This window comes from Oncorhynchus mykiss, unplaced genomic scaffold, assembly GCF_013265735.2.
Source record: "Oncorhynchus mykiss isolate Arlee unplaced genomic scaffold, USDA_OmykA_1.1 un_scaffold_403, whole genome shotgun sequence".
Taxonomy (NCBI): Eukaryota; Metazoa; Chordata; class Actinopteri; order Salmoniformes; family Salmonidae; genus Oncorhynchus; species Oncorhynchus mykiss.
The window spans coordinates 87,501-105,000 of NW_023493850.1; the positions used below are offsets into that span (position 1 = coordinate 87,501).

Sequence of the window (17,500 nt, forward strand, 5' to 3'; positions counted from 1 at the left end):
AAAGCTTACAGCACCTGGTATTCCCAGGCGGTCTCCCATCCAAGTACTAACCAGGCCCGACCCTGCTTAGCTTCCGAGATCGGACGAGATCAGGCGTACTCAGGCCGGTGTGGCCGTAAGCGAAAGGCAATCTCAAAAGTGGATGAAATTGCATATACTGTAGCCATAATTTGTAGCACAGATTGTTGGATGAAATACAAACTAACCTTGCTTACTTATTTCAAAGCGAGGGCACATATTTCAGCCTTGTGGGAAAAAACGGACAAAGAGTTGAAATTCCACAAGGCAGTGACAAAAAGCTTACAGCACCTGGGTATTCCCAGGCGGTCTCCCATCCAAGTACTAACCAGGCCCGACCCTGCTTAGCTTCCGAGATCGGACGAGATCAGGCGTACTCAGGCCGGTGTGGCCGTAAGCGAAAGGCAATCTCAAAAAGTGGATGAAATTGCATATACTGTAGCCATAATTTGTAGCACAGATTGTTGGATGAAATACAAACTAACCTTGCTTACTTATTTCAAAGCGAGGGCACATATTTCAGCCTTGTGGGAAAAAACGGACAAAGAGTTGAAATTCCACAAGGCAGTGACAAAAAGCTTACAGCACCTGGTATTCCCAGGCGGTCTCCCATCCAAGTACTAACCAGGCCCGACCCTGCTTAGCTTCCGAGATCGGACGAGATCAGGCGTACTCAGGCCGTGTGGCCGTAAGCGGAAACTATCTCTTGGTGCACTATGTAAAGTCAAAGTGAGCCTGATTAAAGCTGTTGCATTTCCACCATTTAGATAAGCATCTTTGTGTCACTCAAAAAGTGGAAGAAATTGCATATACTGTAGCCATAATTTGTAGCACAGATTGTTGGATGAAATACAAACTAACCTTGCTTACTTATTTCAAAGCGAGGGCACATATTTCAGCCTGTGGGAAAAAACGGACAAAGAGTTGAAATTCCACAAGGCAGTGACAAAAAGCTTACAGCACCTGGTATTCCCAGGCGGGTCTCCCATCCAAGTACTAACCAGGCCCGACCCTGCTTAGCTTCCGAGATCGGACGAGATCAGGCGTACTCAGGCCGGTGTGGCCGTAAGCGAAAAGGCAATCTCAAAAAGTGGATGAAATTGCATATACTGTAGCCATAATTTGTAGCACAGATTGTTGGATGAAATACAAACTAACCTTGCTTACTTATTTCAAAGCGAGGGCACATATTTCAGCCTTGTGGGAAAAAACGGACAAAGAGTTGAAATTCCACAAGGCAGTGACAAAAAGCTTACAGCACCTGGTATTCCCAGGCGGTCTCCCATCCAAGTACTAACCAGGCCCGACCCTGCTTAGCTTCCGAGATCGGACGAGATCAGGCGTACTCAGGCCGGTGTGGCCGTAAGCGAAAGGCAATCTCAAAAAGTGGATGAAATTGCATATACTGTAGCCATAATTTGTAGCACAGATTGTTGGATGAAATACAAACTAACCTTGCTTACTTATTTCAAAGCGAGGGCACATATTTCAGCCTTGTGGGAAAAACGGACAAAGAGTTGAAATTCCACAAGGCAGTGACAAAAAGCTTACAGCACCTGGTATTCCCAGGCGGTCTCCCATCCAAGTACTAACCAGGCCCGACCCTGCTTAGCTTCCGAGATCGGACGAGATCAGGCGTACTCAGGCCGGTGTGGCGTAAGCGAAAGGCAATCTCAAAAAGTGGATGAAATTGCATATACTGTAGCCATAATTTGTAGCACAGATTGTTGGATGAAATACAAACTAACCTTGCTTACTTATTTCAAAGCGAGGGCACATATTTCAGCCTTGTGGGAAAAACGGACAAAGAGTTGAAATTCCACAAGGCAGTGACAAAAAGCTTACAGCACCTGGTATTCCCAGGCGGTCTCCCATCCAAGTACTAACCAGGCCCGACCCTGCTTAGCTTCCGAGATCGGACGAGATCAGGCGTACTCAGGCCGGTGTGGCCGTAAGCGAAAGGCAATCTCAAAAAGTGGATGAAATTGCATATACTGTAGCCATAATTTGTAGCACAGATTGTTGGATGAAATACAAACTAACCTTGCTTACTTATTTCAAAGCGAGGGCACATATTTCAGCCTTGTGGGAAAAAACGGACAAAGAGTTGAAATTCCACAAGGCAGTGACAAAAAGCTTACAGCACCTGGTATTCCCAGGCGGTCTCCCATCCAAGTACTAACCAGGCCCGACCCTGCTTAGCTTCCGAGATCGGACGAGATCAGGCGTACTCAGGCCGGTGTGGCCGTAAGCGAAAGGCAATCTCAAAAAGTGGATGAAATTGCATATACTGTAGCCATAATTTGTAGCACAGATTGTTGGATGAAATACAAACTAACCTTGCTTACTTATTTCAAAGCGAGGGCACATATTTCAGCCTTGTGGGAAAAAACGGACAAAGAGTTGAAATTCCACAAGGCAGTGACAAAAAGCTTACAGCACCTGGTATTCCCAGGCGGTCTCCCATCCAAGTACTAACCAGGCCCGACCCTGCTTAGCTTCCGAGATCGGACGAGATCAGGCGTATCAGGCCGGTGTGGCCGTAAGCGAGAAACTATCTCTTGGGCACCATGTAAAGTCAAGTGAGCCTGATTAACAGCTGTTGCATTTCCACCATTTAGATAAGCATCTTTGTGTCACTCAAAAGTGGAAGAAATTGCATATACTGTAGCCATAATTTGTAGCACAGATTGTTGGATGAAATACAAACTAACCTTGCTTACTTATTTCAAAGCGAGGGCACATATTTCAGCCTTGTGGGAAAAACGGACAAAGAGTTGAAATTCCACAAGGCAGTGACAAAAAGCTTACAGCACCTGGTATTCCCAGGCGGTCTCCCATCCAAGTACTAACCAGGCCCGACCCTGCTTAGCTTCCGAGATCGGACGAGATCAGGCGTACTCAGGCCGGTGTGGCCGTAAGCGAAAGGCAATCTCAAAAGTGGATGAAATTGCATATACTGTAGCCATAATTTGTAGCACAGATTGTTGGATGAAATACAAACTAACCTTGCTTACTTATTTCAAAGCGAGGGCACATATTTCAGCCTTGTGGGAAAAAACGGACAAAGAGTTGAAATTCCACAAGGCAGTGACAAAAGCTTACAGCACCTGGTATTCCCAGGCGGTCTCCCATCCAAGTACTAACCAGGCCCGACCCTGCTTAGTCTTCCGAGATCGGACGAGATCAGGCGTACTCAGGCCGGTGTGGCCGTAAGCGAAAGGCAATCTCAAAGAGTGGATGAAATTGCATATACTGTAGCCATAATTTGTAGCACAGATTGTTGGATGAAATACAAACTAACCTTGCTTACTTATTTCAAAGCGAGGGCACATATTTTCAGCCTTGTGGGAAAAAACGGACAAAGAGTGTGAAATTCCACAAGGCAGTGACAAAAAGCTTACAGCACTGGTATTCCCAGGCGGTCTCCCATCCAAGTACTAACCAGGCCCGACCCTGCTTAGCTTCCGGATCGGACGAGATCAGGCGTACTCAGGCCGTGTGGCCGTAAGCGAAAGGCAATCTCAAAAAAGTGGATGAAATTGCATATACTGTAAGCCATGAATTTGGTAGCACAGATTGTTGGATGAAATACAAACTAACCTTGCTTACTTATTTCAAAGCGAGGGCACATATTTCAGCCTTGTGGAAAAAACGGACAAAGAGTTGAAATTCCACAAGGCAATGACAAAAAGCTTACAGCACCTGGTATTCCCAGGCGGTCTCCCATCAAGTACTACCAGGCCCGACCCTGCTTAGCTTTCCGAGATCGGACGAGATCAGGCGTACTCAGGCCGGTGTGGCCGTAGCGAGAAACTATCTCTTGGTGCACTATGTAAAGTCAAGTGAGCCTGATTAACAGCTGTTGCATTTCCACCATTTAGATAAGCATCTTTGTGTCACTCAAAAAAGTGGAAGAAATTGCATATACTGTAGCCATAATTTGTAGCACAGATTGTTGGATGAAATACAAACTAACCTTGCTTACTTATTTCAAAGCGAGGGCACATATTTCAGCCTTGTGGGAAAAAAACGGACAAAGAGTTGAAATTCCACAAGGCAGTGACAAAAAGCTTACAGCACCTGGTATTCCCAGGCGGTCTCCCATCCAAGTACTAACCAGGCCCGACCCTGCTTAGCTTCCGAGATCGGACGAGATCAGGCGTACTCAGGCCGGTGTGGCCGTAAGCGAAAGGCAATCTCAAAAAGTGGATGAAATTGCATATACTGTAGCCATAATTTGTAGCACAGATTGTTGGATGAAATACAAACTAACCTTGCTTACTTATTTCAAAGCGAGGGCACATATTTCAGCCTTGTGGGAAAAAACGGACAAAGAGTTGAAATTCCACAAGGCAGTGACAAAAAGCTTACAGCACCTGGTATTCCCAGGCGGTCTCCCATCCAAGTACTAACCAGGCCCGACCCTGCTTAGCTTCCGAGATCGGACGAGATCAGGCGTACTCAGGCCGGTGTGGCCGTAAGCGAAAAGGCAATCTCAAAAAGTGGATGAAATTGCATATACTGTAGCCATAATTTGTAGCACAGATTGTTGGATGAAATACAAACTAACCTTGCTTACTTATTTCAAAGCGAGGGCACATATTTCAGCCTTGTGGGAAAAAACGGACAAAGAGTTGAAATTCCACAAGGCAGTGACAAAAAGCTTACAGCACCTGGTATTCCCAGGCGGTCTCCCATCCAAGTACTAACCAGGCCCGACCCTGCTTAGCTTCCGAGATCGGACGAGATCAGGCGTACTCAGGCCGGTGTGGCCGTAAGCGAAAGGCAATCTCAAAAAGTGGATGAAATTGCATATACTGTAGCCATAATTTGTAGCACAGATTGTTGGATGAAATACAAACTAACCTTGCTTACTTATTTCAAAGCGAGGGCACATATTTCAGCCTTGTGGGAAAAAACGGACAAAGAGTTGAAATTCCACAAGGCAGTGACAAAAAGCTTACAGCACCTGGTATTCCCAGGCGGTCTCCCATCCAAGTACTAACCAGGCCCGACCCTGCTTAGCTTCCGAGATCGGACGAGATCAGGCGTACTCAGGCCGGTGTGGCCGTAAGCGAAAGGCAATCTCAAAAAGTGGATGAAATTGCATATACTGTAGCCATAATTTGTAGCACAGATTGTTGGATGAAATACAAACTAACCTTGCTTACTTATTTCAAAGCGAGGGCACATATTTCAGCCTTGTGGGAAAAAAACGGACAAAGAGTTGAAATTCCACAAGGCAGTGACAAAAAGCTTACAGCACCTGGTATTCCCAGGCGGTCTCCCATCCAAGTACTAACCAGGGGCCCGACCCTGCTTAGCTTCCGAGATCGGACGAGATCAGGCGTACTCAGGCCGGTGTGGCCGTAAGCGAAAGGCAATCTCAAAAAGTGGATGAAATTGCATATACTGTAGCCATAATTTGTAGCACAGATTGTTGGATGAAATACAAACTAACCTTGCTTACTTATTTCAAAGCGAGGGCACATATTTCAGCCTTGTGGGAAAAAACGGACAAAGAGTTGAAATTCCACAAGGCAGTGACAAAAAGCTTACAGCACCTGGTATTCCCAGGCGGTCTCCCATCCAAGTACTAACCAGGCCCGACCCTGCTTAGCTTCCGAGATCGGACGAGATCAGGCGTACTCAGGCCGGTGTGGCCGTAAGCGAAAGGCAATCTCAAAAAGTGGATGAAATTGCATATACTGTAGCCATAATTTGTAGCACAGATTGTTGGATGAAATACAAACTAACCTTGCTTACTTATTTCAAAGCGAGGGCACATATTTCAGCCTTGTGGGAAAAAACGGACAAAGAGTTGAAATTCCACAAGGCAGTGACAAAAAGCTTACAGCACCTGGTATTCCCAGGCGGTCTCCCATCCAAGTACTAACCAGGCCCGACCCTGCTTAGCTTCCGAGATCGGACGAGATCAGGCGTACTCAGGCCGGTGTGGCCGTAAGCGAAAGGCAATCTCAAAAAGTGGATGAAATTGCATATACTGTAGCCATAATTTGTAGCACAGATTGTTGGATGAAATACAAACTAACCTTGCTTACTTATTTCAAAGCGAGGGCACATATTTCAGCCTTGTGGGAAAAAACGGACAAAGAGTTGAAATTCCACAAGGCAGTGACAAAAAGCTTACAGCACCTGGTATTCCCAGGCGGTCTCCCATCCAAGTACTAACCAGGCCCGACCCTGCTTAGCTTCCGAGATCGGACGAGATCAGGCGTACTCAGGCCGGTGTGGCCGTAAGCGAAAGGCAATCTCAAAAAGTGGATGAAATTGCATATACTGTAGCCATAATTTGTAGCACAGATTGTTGGATGAAATACAAACTAACCTTGCTTACTTATTTCAAAGCGAGGGCACATATTTCAGCCTTGTGGGAAAAAAACGGACAAAGAGTTGAAATTCCACAAGGCAGTGACAAAAAGCTTACAGCACCTGGTATTCCCAGGCGGTCTCCCATCCAAGTACTAACCAGGCCCGACCCTGCTTAGCTTCCGAGATCGGACGAGATCAGGCGTACTCAGGCCGGTGTGGCCGTAAGCGAAAGGCAATCTCAAAAAGTGGATGAAATTGCATATACTGTAGCCATAATTTGTAGCACAGATTGTTGGATGAAATACAAACTAACCTTGCTTACTTATTTCAAAGCGAGGGCACATATTTCAGCCTTGTGGGAAAAAACGGACAAAGAGTTGAAATTCCACAAGGCAGTGACAAAAAGCTTACAGCACCTGGTATTCCCAGGCGGTCTCCCATCCAAGTACTAACCAGGCCCGACCCTGCTTAGCTTCCGAGATCGGACGAGATCAGGCGTACTCAGGCCGGTGTGGCCGTAAGCGAAAGGCAATCTCAAAAAGTGGATGAAATTGCATATACTGTAGCCATAATTTGTAGCACAGATTGTTGGATGAAATACAAACTAACCTTGCTTACTTATTTCAAAGCGAGGGCACATATTTCAGCCTTGTGGGAAAAAACGGACAAAGAGTTGAAATTCCACAAGGCAGTGACAAAAAGCTTACAGCACCTGGTATTCCCAGGCGGTCTCCCATCCAAGTACTAACCAGGCCCGACCCTGCTTAGCTTCCGAGATCGGACGAGATCAGGCGTACTCAGGCCGGTGTGGCCGTAAGCGAAAGGCAATCTCAAAAAGTGGATGAAATTGCATATACTGTAGCCATAATTTGTAGCACAGATTGTTGGATGAAATACAAACTAACCTTGCTTACTTATTTCAAAGCGAGGGCACATATTTCAGCCTTGTGGGAAAAAACGGACAAAGAGTTGAAATTCCACAAGGCAGTGACAAAAAGCTTACAGCACCTGGTATTCCCAGGCGGTCTCCCATCCAAGTACTAACCAGGCCCGACCCTGCTTAGCTTCCGAGATCGGACGAGATCAGGCGTACTCAGGCCGGTGTGGCCGTAAGCGAAAGGCAATCTCAAAAAGTGGATGAAATTGCATATACTGTAGCCATAATTTGTAGCACAGATTGTTGGATGAAATACAAACTAACCTTGCTTACTTATTTCAAAGCGAGGGCACATATTTCAGCCTTGTGGGAAAAAAACGGACAAAGAGTTGAAATTCCACAAGGCAGTGACAAAAAGCTTACAGCACCTGGTATTCCCAGGCGGTCTCCCATCCAAGTACTAACCAGGCCCGACCCTGCTTAGCTTCCGAGATCGGACGAGATCAGGCGTACTCAGGCCGGTGTGGCCGTAAGCGAAAGGCAATCTCAAAAAGTGGATGAAATTGCATATACTGTAGCCATAATTTGTAGCACAGATTGTTGGATGAAATACAAACTAACCTTGCTTACTTATTTCAAAGCGAGGGCACATATTTCAGCCTTGTGGGAAAAAACGGACAAAGAGTTGAAATTCCACAAGGCAGTGACAAAAAGCTTACAGCACCTGGTATTCCCAGGCGGTCTCCCATCCAAGTACTAACCAGGCCCGACCCTGCTTAGCTTCCGAGATCGGACGAGATCAGGCGTACTCAGGCCGGTGTGGCCGTAAGCGAGAAACTATCTCTTGGTGCACCATGTAAAGTCAAAGTGAGCCTGATTAACAGCTGTTGCATTTCCACCATTTAGATAAGCATCTTTGTGTCACTCAAAAAGTGGAAGAAATTGCATATACTGTAGCCATAATTTGTAGCACAGATTGTTGGATGAAATACAAACTAACCTTGCTTACTTATTTCAAAGCGAGGGCACATATTTCAGCCTTGTGGGAAAAAAACGGACAAAGAGTTGAAATTCCACAAGGCAGTGACAAAAAGCTTACAGCACCTGGTATTCCCAGGCGGTCTCCCATCCAAGTACTAACCAGGCCCGACCCTGCTTAGCTTCCGAGATCGGACGAGATCAGGCGTACTCAGGCCGGTGTGGCCGTAAGCGAAAGGCAATCTCAAAAAGTGGATGAAATTGCATATACTGTAGCCATAATTTGTAGCACAGATTGTTGGATGAAATACAAACTAACCTTGCTTACTTATTTCAAAGCGAGGGCACATATTTCAGCCTTGTGGGAAAAAAACGGACAAAGAGTTGAAATTCCACAAGGCAGTGACAAAAAGCTTACAGCACCTGGTATTCCCAGGCGGTCTCCCATCCAAGTACTAACCAGGCCCGACCCTGCTTAGCTTCCGAGATCGGACGAGATCAGGCGTACTCAGGCCGGTGTGGCCGTAAGCGAGAAACTATCTCTTGGTGCACCATGTAAAGTCAAAGTGAGCCTGATTAACAGCTGTTGCATTTCCACCATTTAGATAAGCATCTTTGTGTCACTCAAAAAGTGGAAGAAATTGCATATACTGTAGCCATAATTTGTAGCACAGATTGTTGGATGAAATACAAACTAACCTTGCTTACTTATTTCAAAGCGAGGGCACATATTTCAGCCTTGTGGGAAAAAACGGACAAAGAGTTGAAATTCCACAAGGCAGTGACAAAAAGCTTACAGCACCTGGTATTCCCAGGCGGTCTCCCATCCAAGTACTAACCAGGCCCGACCCTGCTTAGCTTCCGAGATCGGACGAGATCAGGCGTACTCAGGCCGGTGTGGCCGTAAGCGAAAGGCAATCTCAAAAAGTGGATGAAATTGCATATACTGTAGCCATAATTTGTAGCACAGATTGTTGGATGAAATACAAACTAACCTTGCTTACTTATTTCAAAGCGAGGGCACATATTTCAGCCTTGTGGGAAAAAACGGACAAAGAGTTGAAATTCCACAAGGCAGTGACAAAAAGCTTACAGCACCTGGTATTCCCAGGCGGTCTCCCATCCAAGTACTAACCAGGCCCGACCCTGCTTAGCTTCCGAGATCGGACGAGATCAGGCGTACTCAGGCCGGTGTGGCCGTAAGCGAAAGGCAATCTCAAAAAGTGGATGAAATTGCATATACTGTAGCCATAATTTGTAGCACAGATTGTTGGATGAAATACAAACTAACCTTGCTTACTTATTTCAAAGCGAGGGCACATATTTCAGCCTTGTGGGAAAAAAACGGACAAAGAGTTGAAATTCCACAAGGCAGTGACAAAAAGCTTACAGCACCTGGTATTCCCAGGCGGTCTCCCATCCAAGTACTAACCAGGCCCGACCCTGCTTAGCTTCCGAGATCGGACGAGATCAGGCGTACTCAGGCCGGTGTGGCCGTAAGCGAAAGGCAATCTCAAAAAGTGGATGAAATTGCATATACTGTAGCCATAATTTGTAGCACAGATTGTTGGATGAAATACAAACTAACCTTGCTTACTTATTTCAAAGCGAGGGCACATATTTCAGCCTTGTGGGAAAAAACGGACAAAGAGTTGAAATTCCACAAGGCAGTGACAAAAAGCTTACAGCACCTGGTATTCCCAGGCGGTCTCCCATCCAAGTACTAACCAGGCCCGACCCTGCTTAGCTTCCGAGATCGGACGAGATCAGGCGTACTCAGGCCGGTGTGGCCGTAAGCGAAAGGCAATCTCAAAAAGTGGATGAAATTGCATATACTGTAGCCATAATTTGTAGCACAGATTGTTGGATGAAATACAAACTAACCTTGCTTACTTATTTCAAAGCGAGGGCACATATTTCAGCCTTGTGGGAAAAAACGGACAAAGAGTTGAAATTCCACAAGGCAGTGACAAAAAGCTTACAGCACCTGGTATTCCCAGGCGGTCTCCCATCCAAGTACTAACCAGGCCCGACCCTGCTTAGCTTCCGAGATCGGACGAGATCAGGCGTACTCAGGCCGGTGTGGCCGTAAGCGAAAGGCAATCTCAAAAAGTGGATGAAATTGCATATACTGTAGCCATAATTTGTAGCACAGATTGTTGGATGAAATACAAACTAACCTTGCTTACTTATTTCAAAGCGAGGGCACATATTTCAGCCTTGTGGGAAAAAACGGACAAAGAGTTGAAATTCCACAAGGCAGTGACAAAAAGCTTACAGCACCTGGTATTCCCAGGCGGTCTCCCATCCAAGTACTAACCAGGCCCGACCCTGCTTAGCTTCCGAGATCGGACGAGATCAGGCGTACTCAGGCCGGTGTGGCCGTAAGCGAGAAACTATCTCTTGGTGCACTATGTAAAGTCAAAGTGAGCCTGATTAACAGCTGTTGCATTTCCACCATTTAGATAAGCATCTTTGTGTCACTCAAAAAGTGGAAGAAATTGCATATACTGTAGCCATAATTTGTAGCACAGATTGTTGGATGAAATACAAACTAACCTTGCTTACTTATTTCAAAGCGAGGGCACATATTTCAGCCTTGTGGGAAAAAACGGACAAAGAGTTGAAATTCCACAAGGCAGTGACAAAAAGCTTACAGCACCTGGTATTCCCAGGCGGTCTCCCATCCAAGTACTAACCAGGCCCGACCCTGCTTAGCTTCCGAGATCGGACGAGATCAGGCGTACTCAGGCCGGTGTGGCCGTAAGCGAGAAACTATCTCTTGGTGCACTATGTAAAGTCAAAGTGAGCCTGATTAACAGCTGTTGCATTTCCACCATTTAGATAAGCATCTTTGTGTCACTCAAAAAGTGGAAGAAATTGCATATACTGTAGCCATAATTTGTAGCACAGATTGTTGGATGAAATACAAACTAACCTTGCTTACTTATTTCAAAGCGAGGGCACATATTTCAGCCTTGTGGGAAAAAACGGACAAAGAGTTGAAATTCCACAAGGCAGTGACAAAAAGCTTACAGCACCTGGTATTCCCAGGCGGTCTCCCATCCAAGTACTAACCAGGCCCGACCCTGCTTAGCTTCCGAGATCGGACGAGATCAGGCGTACTCAGGCCGGTGTGGCCGTAAGCGAAAGGCAATCTCAAAAAGTGGATGAAATTGCATATACTGTAGCCATAATTTGTAGCACAGATTGTTGGATGAAATACAAACTAACCTTGCTTACTTATTTCAAAGCGAGGGCACATATTTCAGCCTTGTGGGAAAAAACGGACAAAGAGTTGAAATTCCACAAGGCAGTGACAAAAAGCTTACAGCACCTGGTATTCCCAGGCGGTCTCCCATCCAAGTACTAACCAGGCCCGACCCTGCTTAGCTTCCGAGATCGGACGAGATCAGGCGTACTCAGGCCGGTGTGGCCGTAAGCGAAAGGCAATCTCAAAAAGTGGATGAAATTGCATATACTGTAGCCATAATTTGTAGCACAGATTGTTGGATGAAATACAAACTAACCTTGCTTACTTATTTCAAAGCGAGGGCACATATTTCAGCCTTGTGGGAAAAAACGGACAAAGAGTTGAAATTCCACAAGGCAGTGACAAAAAGCTTACAGCACCTGGTATTCCCAGGCGGTCTCCCATCCAAGTACTAACCAGGCCCGACCCTGCTTAGCTTCCGAGATCGGACGAGATCAGGCGTACTCAGGCCGGTGTGGCCGTAAGCGAGAAACTATCTCTTGGTGCACCTATGTAAAGTCAAAGTGAGCCTGATTAACAGCTGTTGCATTTCCACCATTTAGATAAGCATCTTTGTGTCACTCAAAAAGTGGAAGAAATTGCATATACTGTAGCCATAATTTGTAGCACAGATTGTTGGATGAAATACAAACTAACCTTGCTTACTTATTTCAAAGCGAGGGCACATATTTCAGCCTTGTGGGAAAAAACGGACAAAGAGTTGAAATTCCACAAGGCAGTGACAAAAAGCTTACAGCACCTGGTATTCCCAGGCGGTCTCCCATCCAAGTACTAACCAGGCCCGACCCTGCTTAGCTTCCGAGATCGGACGAGATCAGGCGTACTCAGGCCGGTGTGGCCGTAAGCGAAAGGCAATCTCAAAAAGTGGATGAAATTGCATATACTGTAGCCATAATTTGTAGCACAGATTGTTGGATGAAATACAAACTAACCTTGCTTACTTATTTCAAAGCGAGGGCACATATTTCAGCCTTGTGGGAAAAAACGGACAAAGAGTTGAAATTCCACAAGGCAGTGACAAAAAGCTTACAGCACCTGGTATTCCCAGGCGGTCTCCCATCCAAGTACTAACCAGGCCCGACCCTGCTTAGCTTCCGAGATCGGACGAGATCAGGCGTACTCAGGCCGGTGTGGCCGTAAGCGAAAGGCAATCTCAAAAAGTGGATGAAATTGCATATACTGTAGCCATAATTTGTAGCACAGATTGTTGGATGAAATACAAACTAACCTTGCTTACTTATTTCAAAGCGAGGGCACATATTTCAGCCTTGTGGGAAAAAACGGACAAAGAGTTGAAATTCCACAAGGCAGTGACAAAAAGCTTACAGCACCTGGTATTCCCAGGCGGTCTCCCATCCAAGTACTAACCAGGCCCGACCCTGCTTAGCTTCCGAGATCGGACGAGATCAGGCGTACTCAGGCCGGTGTGGCCGTAAGCGAAAGGCAATCTCAAAAAGTGGATGAAATTGCATATACTGTAGCCATAATTTGTAGCACAGATTGTTGGATGAAATACAAACTAACCTTGCTTACTTATTTCAAAGCGAGGGCACATATTTCAGCCTTGTGGGAAAAAACGGACAAAGAGTTGAAATTCCACAAGGCAGTGACAAAAAGCTTACAGCACCTGGTATTCCCAGGCGGTCTCCCATCCAAGTACTAACCAGGCCCGACCCTGCTTAGCTTCCGAGATCGGACGAGATCAGGCGTACTCAGGCCGGTGTGGCCGTAAGCGAAAGGCAATCTCAAAAAGTGGATGAAATTGCATATACTGTAGCCATAATTTGTAGCACAGATTGTTGGATGAAATACAAACTAACCTTGCTTACTTATTTCAAAGCGAGGGCACATATTTCAGCCTTGTGGGAAAAAACGGACAAAGAGTTGAAATTCCACAAGGCAGTGACAAAAAGCTTACAGCACCTGGTATTCCCAGGCGGTCTCCCATCCAAGTACTAACCAGGCCCGACCCTGCTTAGCTTCCGAGATCGGACGAGATCAGGCGTACTCAGGCCGGTGTGGCCGTAAGCGAAAGGCAATCTCAAAAAGTGGATGAAATTGCATATACTGTAGCCATAATTTGTAGCACAGATTGTTGGATGAAATACAAACTAACCTTGCTTACTTATTTCAAAGCGAGGGCACATATTTCAGCCTTGTGGGAAAAAACGGACAAAGAGTTGAAATTCCACAAGGCAGTGACAAAAAGCTTACAGCACCTGGTATTCCCAGGCGGTCTCCCATCCAAGTACTAACCAGGCCCGACCCTGCTTAGCTTCCGAGATCGGACGAGATCAGGCGTACTCAGGCCGGTGTGGCCGTAAGCGAAAGGCAATCTCAAAAAGTGGATGAAATTGCATATACTGTAGCCATAATTTGTAGCACAGATTGTTGGATGAAATACAAACTAACCTTGCTTACTTATTTCAAAGCGAGGGCACATATTTCAGCCTTGTGGGAAAAAACGGACAAAGAGTTGAAATTCCACAAGGCAGTGACAAAAAGCTTACAGCACCTGGTATTCCCAGGCGGTCTCCCATCCAAGTACTAACCAGGCCCGACCCTGCTTAGCTTCCGAGATCGGACGAGATCAGGCGTACTCAGGCCGGTGTGGCCGTAAGCGAAAGGCAATCTCAAAAAGTGGATGAAATTGCATATACTGTAGCCATAATTTGTAGCACAGATTGTTGGATGAAATACAAACTAACCTTGCTTACTTATTTCAAAGCGAGGGCACATATTTCAGCCTTGTGGGAAAAAACGGACAAAGAGTTGAAATTCCACAAGGCAGTGACAAAAAGCTTACAGCACCTGGTATTCCCAGGCGGTCTCCCATCCAAGTACTAACCAGGCCCGACCCTGCTTAGCTTCCGAGATCGGACGAGATCAGGCGTACTCAGGCCGGTGTGGCCGTAAGCGAGAAACTATCTCTTGGTGCACTATGTAAAGTCAAAGTGAGCCTGATTAACAGCTGTTGCATTTCCACCATTTAGATAAGCATCTTTGTGTCACTCAAAAAGTGGAAGAAATTGCATATACTGTAGCCATAATTTGTAGCACAGATTGTTGGATGAAATACAAACTAACCTTGCTTACTTATTTCAAAGCGAGGGCACATATTTCAGCCTTGTGGGAAAAAACGGACAAAGAGTTGAAATTCCACAAGGCAGTGACAAAAAGCTTACAGCACCTGGTATTCCCAGGCGGTCTCCCATCCAAGTACTAACCAGGCCCGACCCTGCTTAGCTTCCGAGATCGGACGAGATCAGGCGTACTCAGGCCGGTGTGGCCGTAAGCGAAAGGCAATAAGCATCTTTGTGTCACTCAAAAAGTGGAAGAAATTGCATATACTGTAGCCATAATTTGTAGCACAGATTGTTGGATGAAATACAAACTAACCTTGCTTACTTATTTCAAAGCGAGGGCACATATTTCAGCCTTGTGGGAAAAAACGGACAAAGAGTTGAAATTCCACAAGGCAGTGACAAAAAGCTTACAGCACCTGGTATTCCCAGGCGGTCTCCCATCCAAGTACTAACCAGGCCCGACCCTGCTTAGCTTCCGAGATCGGACGAGATCAGGCGTACTCAGGCCGGTGTGGCCGTAAGCGAAAGGCAATCTCAAAAAGTGGATGAAATTGCATATACTGTAGCCATAATTTGTAGCACAGATTGTTGGATGAAATACAAACTAACCTTGCTTACTTATTTCAAAGCGAGGGCACATATTTCAGCCTTGTGGGAAAAAACGGACAAAGAGTTGAAATTCCACAAGGCAGTGACAAAAAGCTTACAGCACCTGGTATTCCCAGGCGGTCTCCCATCCAAGTACTAACCAGGCCCGACCCTGCTTAGCTTCCGAGATCGGACGAGATCAGGCGTACTCAGGCCGGTGTGGCCGTAAGCGAAAGGCAATCTCAAAAAGTGGATGAAATTGCATATACTGTAGCCATAATTTGTAGCACAGATTGTTGGATGAAATACAAACTAACCTTGCTTACTTATTTCAAAGCGAGGGCACATATTTCAGCCTTGTGGGAAAAAACGGACAAAGAGTTGAAATTCCACAAGGCAGTGACAAAAAGCTTACAGCACCTGGTATTCCCAGGCGGTCTCCCATCCAAGTACTAACCAGGCCCGACCCTGCTTAGCTTCCGAGATCGGACGAGATCAGGCGTACTCAGGCCGGTGTGGCCGTAAGCGAAAGGCAATCTCAAAAAGTGGATGAAATTGCATATACTGTAGCCATAATTTGTAGCACAGATTGTTGGATGAAATACAAACTAACCTTGCTTACTTATTTCAAAGCGAGGGCACATATTTCAGCCTTGTGGGAAAAAACGGACAAAGAGTTGAAATTCCACAAGGCAGTGACAAAAAGCTTACAGCACCTGGTATTCCCAGGCGGTCTCCCATCCAAGTACTAACCAGGCCCGACCCTGCTTAGCTTCCGAGATCGGACGAGATCAGGCGTACTCAGGCCGGTGTGGCCGTAAGCGAAAGGCAATCTCAAAAAGTGGATGAAATTGCATATACTGTAGCCATAATTTGTAGCACAGATTGTTGGATGAAATACAAACTAACCTTGCTTACTTATTTCAAAGCGAGGGCACATATTTCAGCCTTGTGGGAAAAAACGGACAAAGAGTTGAAATTCCACAAGGCAGTGACAAAAAGCTTACAGCACCTGGTATTCCCAGGCGGTCTCCCATCCAAGTACTAACCAGGCCCGACCCTGCTTAGCTTCCGAGATCGGACGAGATCAGGCGTACTCAGGCCGGTGTGGCCGTAAGCGAAAGGCAATCTCAAAAAGTGGATGAAATTGCATATACTGTAGCCATAATTTGTAGCACAGATTGTTGGATGAAATACAAACTAACCTTGCTTACTTATTTCAAAGCGAGGGCACATATTTCAGCCTTGTGGGAAAAAAACGGACAAAGAGTTGAAATTCCACAAGGCAGTGACAAAAAGCTTACAGCACCTGGTATTCCCAGGCGGTCTCCCATCCAAGTACTAACCAGGCCCGACCCTGCTTAGCTTCCGAGATCGGACGAGATCAGGCGTACTCAGGCCGGTGTGGCCGTAAGCGAGAAACTATCTCTTGGTGCACTATGTAAAGTCAAAGTGAGCCTGATTAACAGCTGTTGCATTTCCACCATTTAGATAAGCATCTTTGTGTCACTCAAAAAGTGGAAGAAATTGCATATACTGTAGCCATAATTTGTAGCACAGATTGTTGGATGAAATACAAACTAACCTTGCTTACTTATTTCAAAGCGAGGGCACATATTTCAGCCTTGTGGGAAAAAACGGACAAAGAGTTGAAATTCCACAAGGCAGTGACAAAAAGCTTACAGCACCTGGTATTCCCAGGCGGTCTCCCATCCAAGTACTAACCAGGCCCGACCCTGCTTAGCTTCCGAGATCGGACGAGATCAGGCGTACTCAGGCCGGTGTGGCCGTAAGCGAAAGGCAATCTCAAAAAGTGGATGAAATTGCATATACTGTAGCCATAATTTGTAGCACAGATTGTTGGATGAAATACAAACTAACCTTGCTTACTTATTTCAAAGCGAGGGCACATATTTCAGCCTTGTGGGAAAAAACGGACAAAGAGTTGAAATTCCACAAGGCAGTGACAAAAAGCTTACAGCACCTGGTATTCCCAGGCGGTCTCCCATCCAAGTACTAACCAGGCCCGACCCTGCTTAGCTTCCGAGATCGGACGAGATCAGGCGTACTCAGGCCGGTGTGGCCGTAAGCGAAAGGCAATCTCAAAAAGTGGATGAAATTGCATATACTGTAGCCATAATTTGTAGCACAGATTGTTGGATGAAATACAAACTAACCTTGCTTACTTATTTCAAAGCGAGGGCACATATTTCAGCCTTGTGGGAAAAAACGGACAAAGAGTTGAAATTCCACAAGGCAGTGACAAAAAGCTTACAGCACCTGGTATTCCCAGGCGGTCTCCCATCCAAGTACTAACCAGGCCCGACCCTGCTTAGCTTCCGA

At 46.0% G+C, this 17,500-nt stretch overlaps 52 non-coding genes and 5 pseudogenes across 52 annotated transcripts in view; all 57 read right to left on the reverse strand.

Annotated features, from left to right (window-relative positions):
• Positions 1-2: 2 nt before the first annotated feature.
• On the reverse strand, positions 3-121 carry LOC118955282. The gene has a single exon (XR_005045146.1). It is a non-coding gene; the product is annotated as a 5S ribosomal RNA (ribosomal RNA).
• A 176-nt stretch (positions 122-297) lies between these two features.
• On the reverse strand, positions 298-417 carry LOC118955402. The gene has a single exon (XR_005045266.1). It is a non-coding gene; the product is annotated as a 5S ribosomal RNA (ribosomal RNA).
• Positions 418-594: 177 nt separating this feature from the next.
• Positions 595-712, reverse strand: LOC118955494 (annotated as a pseudogene).
• Positions 713-969: 257 nt separating this feature from the next.
• On the reverse strand, positions 970-1,089 carry LOC118955456. The gene has a single exon (XR_005045320.1). It is a non-coding gene; the product is annotated as a 5S ribosomal RNA (ribosomal RNA).
• A 178-nt stretch (positions 1,090-1,267) lies between these two features.
• On the reverse strand, positions 1,268-1,386 carry LOC118955283. Its single transcript, XR_005045147.1, has one exon. It is a non-coding gene; the product is annotated as a 5S ribosomal RNA (ribosomal RNA).
• A 176-nt stretch (positions 1,387-1,562) lies between these two features.
• LOC118955505 lies at positions 1,563-1,680 on the reverse strand (annotated as a pseudogene).
• Positions 1,681-1,856: 176 nt separating this feature from the next.
• On the reverse strand, positions 1,857-1,975 carry LOC118955284. The gene has a single exon (XR_005045148.1). It is a non-coding gene; the product is annotated as a 5S ribosomal RNA (ribosomal RNA).
• A 177-nt stretch (positions 1,976-2,152) lies between these two features.
• LOC118955285 lies at positions 2,153-2,271 on the reverse strand. Its single transcript, XR_005045149.1, has one exon. It is a non-coding gene; the product is annotated as a 5S ribosomal RNA (ribosomal RNA).
• Positions 2,272-2,448: 177 nt separating this feature from the next.
• LOC118955395 lies at positions 2,449-2,566 on the reverse strand. The gene has a single exon (XR_005045259.1). It is a non-coding gene; the product is annotated as a 5S ribosomal RNA (ribosomal RNA).
• A 256-nt stretch (positions 2,567-2,822) lies between these two features.
• On the reverse strand, positions 2,823-2,941 carry LOC118955286. Its single transcript, XR_005045150.1, has one exon. It is a non-coding gene; the product is annotated as a 5S ribosomal RNA (ribosomal RNA).
• Positions 2,942-3,116: 175 nt separating this feature from the next.
• On the reverse strand, positions 3,117-3,236 carry LOC118955484 (annotated as a pseudogene).
• Positions 3,237-3,415: 179 nt separating this feature from the next.
• On the reverse strand, positions 3,416-3,531 carry LOC118955512 (annotated as a pseudogene).
• A 180-nt stretch (positions 3,532-3,711) lies between these two features.
• On the reverse strand, positions 3,712-3,828 carry LOC118955510 (annotated as a pseudogene).
• A 261-nt stretch (positions 3,829-4,089) lies between these two features.
• Positions 4,090-4,208, reverse strand: LOC118955287. Its single transcript, XR_005045151.1, has one exon. It is a non-coding gene; the product is annotated as a 5S ribosomal RNA (ribosomal RNA).
• A 177-nt stretch (positions 4,209-4,385) lies between these two features.
• On the reverse strand, positions 4,386-4,504 carry LOC118955288. The gene has a single exon (XR_005045152.1). It is a non-coding gene; the product is annotated as a 5S ribosomal RNA (ribosomal RNA).
• Positions 4,505-4,682: 178 nt separating this feature from the next.
• Positions 4,683-4,801, reverse strand: LOC118955289. Its single transcript, XR_005045153.1, has one exon. It is a non-coding gene; the product is annotated as a 5S ribosomal RNA (ribosomal RNA).
• Positions 4,802-4,978: 177 nt separating this feature from the next.
• Positions 4,979-5,097, reverse strand: LOC118955290. The gene has a single exon (XR_005045154.1). It is a non-coding gene; the product is annotated as a 5S ribosomal RNA (ribosomal RNA).
• Positions 5,098-5,275: 178 nt separating this feature from the next.
• LOC118955475 lies at positions 5,276-5,396 on the reverse strand. Its single transcript, XR_005045339.1, has one exon. It is a non-coding gene; the product is annotated as a 5S ribosomal RNA (ribosomal RNA).
• Positions 5,397-5,573: 177 nt separating this feature from the next.
• Positions 5,574-5,692, reverse strand: LOC118955291. Its single transcript, XR_005045155.1, has one exon. It is a non-coding gene; the product is annotated as a 5S ribosomal RNA (ribosomal RNA).
• Positions 5,693-5,869: 177 nt separating this feature from the next.
• LOC118955293 lies at positions 5,870-5,988 on the reverse strand. The gene has a single exon (XR_005045157.1). It is a non-coding gene; the product is annotated as a 5S ribosomal RNA (ribosomal RNA).
• A 177-nt stretch (positions 5,989-6,165) lies between these two features.
• Positions 6,166-6,284, reverse strand: LOC118955294. The gene has a single exon (XR_005045158.1). It is a non-coding gene; the product is annotated as a 5S ribosomal RNA (ribosomal RNA).
• Positions 6,285-6,462: 178 nt separating this feature from the next.
• On the reverse strand, positions 6,463-6,581 carry LOC118955295. Its single transcript, XR_005045159.1, has one exon. It is a non-coding gene; the product is annotated as a 5S ribosomal RNA (ribosomal RNA).
• A 177-nt stretch (positions 6,582-6,758) lies between these two features.
• Positions 6,759-6,877, reverse strand: LOC118955296. The gene has a single exon (XR_005045160.1). It is a non-coding gene; the product is annotated as a 5S ribosomal RNA (ribosomal RNA).
• Positions 6,878-7,054: 177 nt separating this feature from the next.
• Positions 7,055-7,173, reverse strand: LOC118955297. Its single transcript, XR_005045161.1, has one exon. It is a non-coding gene; the product is annotated as a 5S ribosomal RNA (ribosomal RNA).
• Positions 7,174-7,350: 177 nt separating this feature from the next.
• LOC118955299 lies at positions 7,351-7,469 on the reverse strand. The gene has a single exon (XR_005045163.1). It is a non-coding gene; the product is annotated as a 5S ribosomal RNA (ribosomal RNA).
• A 178-nt stretch (positions 7,470-7,647) lies between these two features.
• On the reverse strand, positions 7,648-7,766 carry LOC118955300. The gene has a single exon (XR_005045164.1). It is a non-coding gene; the product is annotated as a 5S ribosomal RNA (ribosomal RNA).
• A 177-nt stretch (positions 7,767-7,943) lies between these two features.
• LOC118955301 lies at positions 7,944-8,062 on the reverse strand. The gene has a single exon (XR_005045165.1). It is a non-coding gene; the product is annotated as a 5S ribosomal RNA (ribosomal RNA).
• Positions 8,063-8,323: 261 nt separating this feature from the next.
• Positions 8,324-8,442, reverse strand: LOC118955302. The gene has a single exon (XR_005045166.1). It is a non-coding gene; the product is annotated as a 5S ribosomal RNA (ribosomal RNA).
• Positions 8,443-8,620: 178 nt separating this feature from the next.
• LOC118955303 lies at positions 8,621-8,739 on the reverse strand. The gene has a single exon (XR_005045167.1). It is a non-coding gene; the product is annotated as a 5S ribosomal RNA (ribosomal RNA).
• Positions 8,740-8,999: 260 nt separating this feature from the next.
• LOC118955305 lies at positions 9,000-9,118 on the reverse strand. The gene has a single exon (XR_005045169.1). It is a non-coding gene; the product is annotated as a 5S ribosomal RNA (ribosomal RNA).
• Positions 9,119-9,295: 177 nt separating this feature from the next.
• Positions 9,296-9,414, reverse strand: LOC118955306. The gene has a single exon (XR_005045170.1). It is a non-coding gene; the product is annotated as a 5S ribosomal RNA (ribosomal RNA).
• Positions 9,415-9,592: 178 nt separating this feature from the next.
• On the reverse strand, positions 9,593-9,711 carry LOC118955307. Its single transcript, XR_005045171.1, has one exon. It is a non-coding gene; the product is annotated as a 5S ribosomal RNA (ribosomal RNA).
• Positions 9,712-9,888: 177 nt separating this feature from the next.
• Positions 9,889-10,007, reverse strand: LOC118955308. The gene has a single exon (XR_005045172.1). It is a non-coding gene; the product is annotated as a 5S ribosomal RNA (ribosomal RNA).
• A 177-nt stretch (positions 10,008-10,184) lies between these two features.
• Positions 10,185-10,303, reverse strand: LOC118955309. The gene has a single exon (XR_005045173.1). It is a non-coding gene; the product is annotated as a 5S ribosomal RNA (ribosomal RNA).
• Positions 10,304-10,480: 177 nt separating this feature from the next.
• Positions 10,481-10,599, reverse strand: LOC118955310. The gene has a single exon (XR_005045174.1). It is a non-coding gene; the product is annotated as a 5S ribosomal RNA (ribosomal RNA).
• A 260-nt stretch (positions 10,600-10,859) lies between these two features.
• On the reverse strand, positions 10,860-10,978 carry LOC118955311. The gene has a single exon (XR_005045175.1). It is a non-coding gene; the product is annotated as a 5S ribosomal RNA (ribosomal RNA).
• A 260-nt stretch (positions 10,979-11,238) lies between these two features.
• On the reverse strand, positions 11,239-11,357 carry LOC118955312. The gene has a single exon (XR_005045176.1). It is a non-coding gene; the product is annotated as a 5S ribosomal RNA (ribosomal RNA).
• A 177-nt stretch (positions 11,358-11,534) lies between these two features.
• Positions 11,535-11,653, reverse strand: LOC118955313. Its single transcript, XR_005045177.1, has one exon. It is a non-coding gene; the product is annotated as a 5S ribosomal RNA (ribosomal RNA).
• Positions 11,654-11,830: 177 nt separating this feature from the next.
• Positions 11,831-11,949, reverse strand: LOC118955314. The gene has a single exon (XR_005045178.1). It is a non-coding gene; the product is annotated as a 5S ribosomal RNA (ribosomal RNA).
• Positions 11,950-12,210: 261 nt separating this feature from the next.
• LOC118955316 lies at positions 12,211-12,329 on the reverse strand. Its single transcript, XR_005045180.1, has one exon. It is a non-coding gene; the product is annotated as a 5S ribosomal RNA (ribosomal RNA).
• Positions 12,330-12,506: 177 nt separating this feature from the next.
• LOC118955317 lies at positions 12,507-12,625 on the reverse strand. The gene has a single exon (XR_005045181.1). It is a non-coding gene; the product is annotated as a 5S ribosomal RNA (ribosomal RNA).
• A 177-nt stretch (positions 12,626-12,802) lies between these two features.
• Positions 12,803-12,921, reverse strand: LOC118955318. The gene has a single exon (XR_005045182.1). It is a non-coding gene; the product is annotated as a 5S ribosomal RNA (ribosomal RNA).
• A 177-nt stretch (positions 12,922-13,098) lies between these two features.
• On the reverse strand, positions 13,099-13,217 carry LOC118955319. Its single transcript, XR_005045183.1, has one exon. It is a non-coding gene; the product is annotated as a 5S ribosomal RNA (ribosomal RNA).
• A 177-nt stretch (positions 13,218-13,394) lies between these two features.
• Positions 13,395-13,513, reverse strand: LOC118955320. Its single transcript, XR_005045184.1, has one exon. It is a non-coding gene; the product is annotated as a 5S ribosomal RNA (ribosomal RNA).
• Positions 13,514-13,690: 177 nt separating this feature from the next.
• Positions 13,691-13,809, reverse strand: LOC118955321. The gene has a single exon (XR_005045185.1). It is a non-coding gene; the product is annotated as a 5S ribosomal RNA (ribosomal RNA).
• Positions 13,810-13,986: 177 nt separating this feature from the next.
• LOC118955322 lies at positions 13,987-14,105 on the reverse strand. Its single transcript, XR_005045186.1, has one exon. It is a non-coding gene; the product is annotated as a 5S ribosomal RNA (ribosomal RNA).
• Positions 14,106-14,282: 177 nt separating this feature from the next.
• Positions 14,283-14,401, reverse strand: LOC118955323. The gene has a single exon (XR_005045187.1). It is a non-coding gene; the product is annotated as a 5S ribosomal RNA (ribosomal RNA).
• A 260-nt stretch (positions 14,402-14,661) lies between these two features.
• LOC118955324 lies at positions 14,662-14,780 on the reverse strand. Its single transcript, XR_005045188.1, has one exon. It is a non-coding gene; the product is annotated as a 5S ribosomal RNA (ribosomal RNA).
• Positions 14,781-14,973: 193 nt separating this feature from the next.
• On the reverse strand, positions 14,974-15,092 carry LOC118955325. Its single transcript, XR_005045189.1, has one exon. It is a non-coding gene; the product is annotated as a 5S ribosomal RNA (ribosomal RNA).
• Positions 15,093-15,269: 177 nt separating this feature from the next.
• Positions 15,270-15,388, reverse strand: LOC118955327. Its single transcript, XR_005045191.1, has one exon. It is a non-coding gene; the product is annotated as a 5S ribosomal RNA (ribosomal RNA).
• A 177-nt stretch (positions 15,389-15,565) lies between these two features.
• On the reverse strand, positions 15,566-15,684 carry LOC118955328. Its single transcript, XR_005045192.1, has one exon. It is a non-coding gene; the product is annotated as a 5S ribosomal RNA (ribosomal RNA).
• A 177-nt stretch (positions 15,685-15,861) lies between these two features.
• Positions 15,862-15,980, reverse strand: LOC118955329. Its single transcript, XR_005045193.1, has one exon. It is a non-coding gene; the product is annotated as a 5S ribosomal RNA (ribosomal RNA).
• Positions 15,981-16,157: 177 nt separating this feature from the next.
• On the reverse strand, positions 16,158-16,276 carry LOC118955330. The gene has a single exon (XR_005045194.1). It is a non-coding gene; the product is annotated as a 5S ribosomal RNA (ribosomal RNA).
• A 178-nt stretch (positions 16,277-16,454) lies between these two features.
• On the reverse strand, positions 16,455-16,573 carry LOC118955331. The gene has a single exon (XR_005045195.1). It is a non-coding gene; the product is annotated as a 5S ribosomal RNA (ribosomal RNA).
• Positions 16,574-16,833: 260 nt separating this feature from the next.
• On the reverse strand, positions 16,834-16,952 carry LOC118955332. Its single transcript, XR_005045196.1, has one exon. It is a non-coding gene; the product is annotated as a 5S ribosomal RNA (ribosomal RNA).
• Positions 16,953-17,129: 177 nt separating this feature from the next.
• LOC118955333 lies at positions 17,130-17,248 on the reverse strand. Its single transcript, XR_005045197.1, has one exon. It is a non-coding gene; the product is annotated as a 5S ribosomal RNA (ribosomal RNA).
• A 177-nt stretch (positions 17,249-17,425) lies between these two features.
• Positions 17,426-17,500, reverse strand: part of LOC118955334 — a 119-nt gene continuing 44 nt past the window's right edge. The window contains exon 1 of the ribosomal RNA XR_005045198.1: positions 17,426-17,500. This exon is cut by the window's right edge and continues 44 nt beyond it. This is a non-coding gene — a ribosomal RNA (5S ribosomal RNA).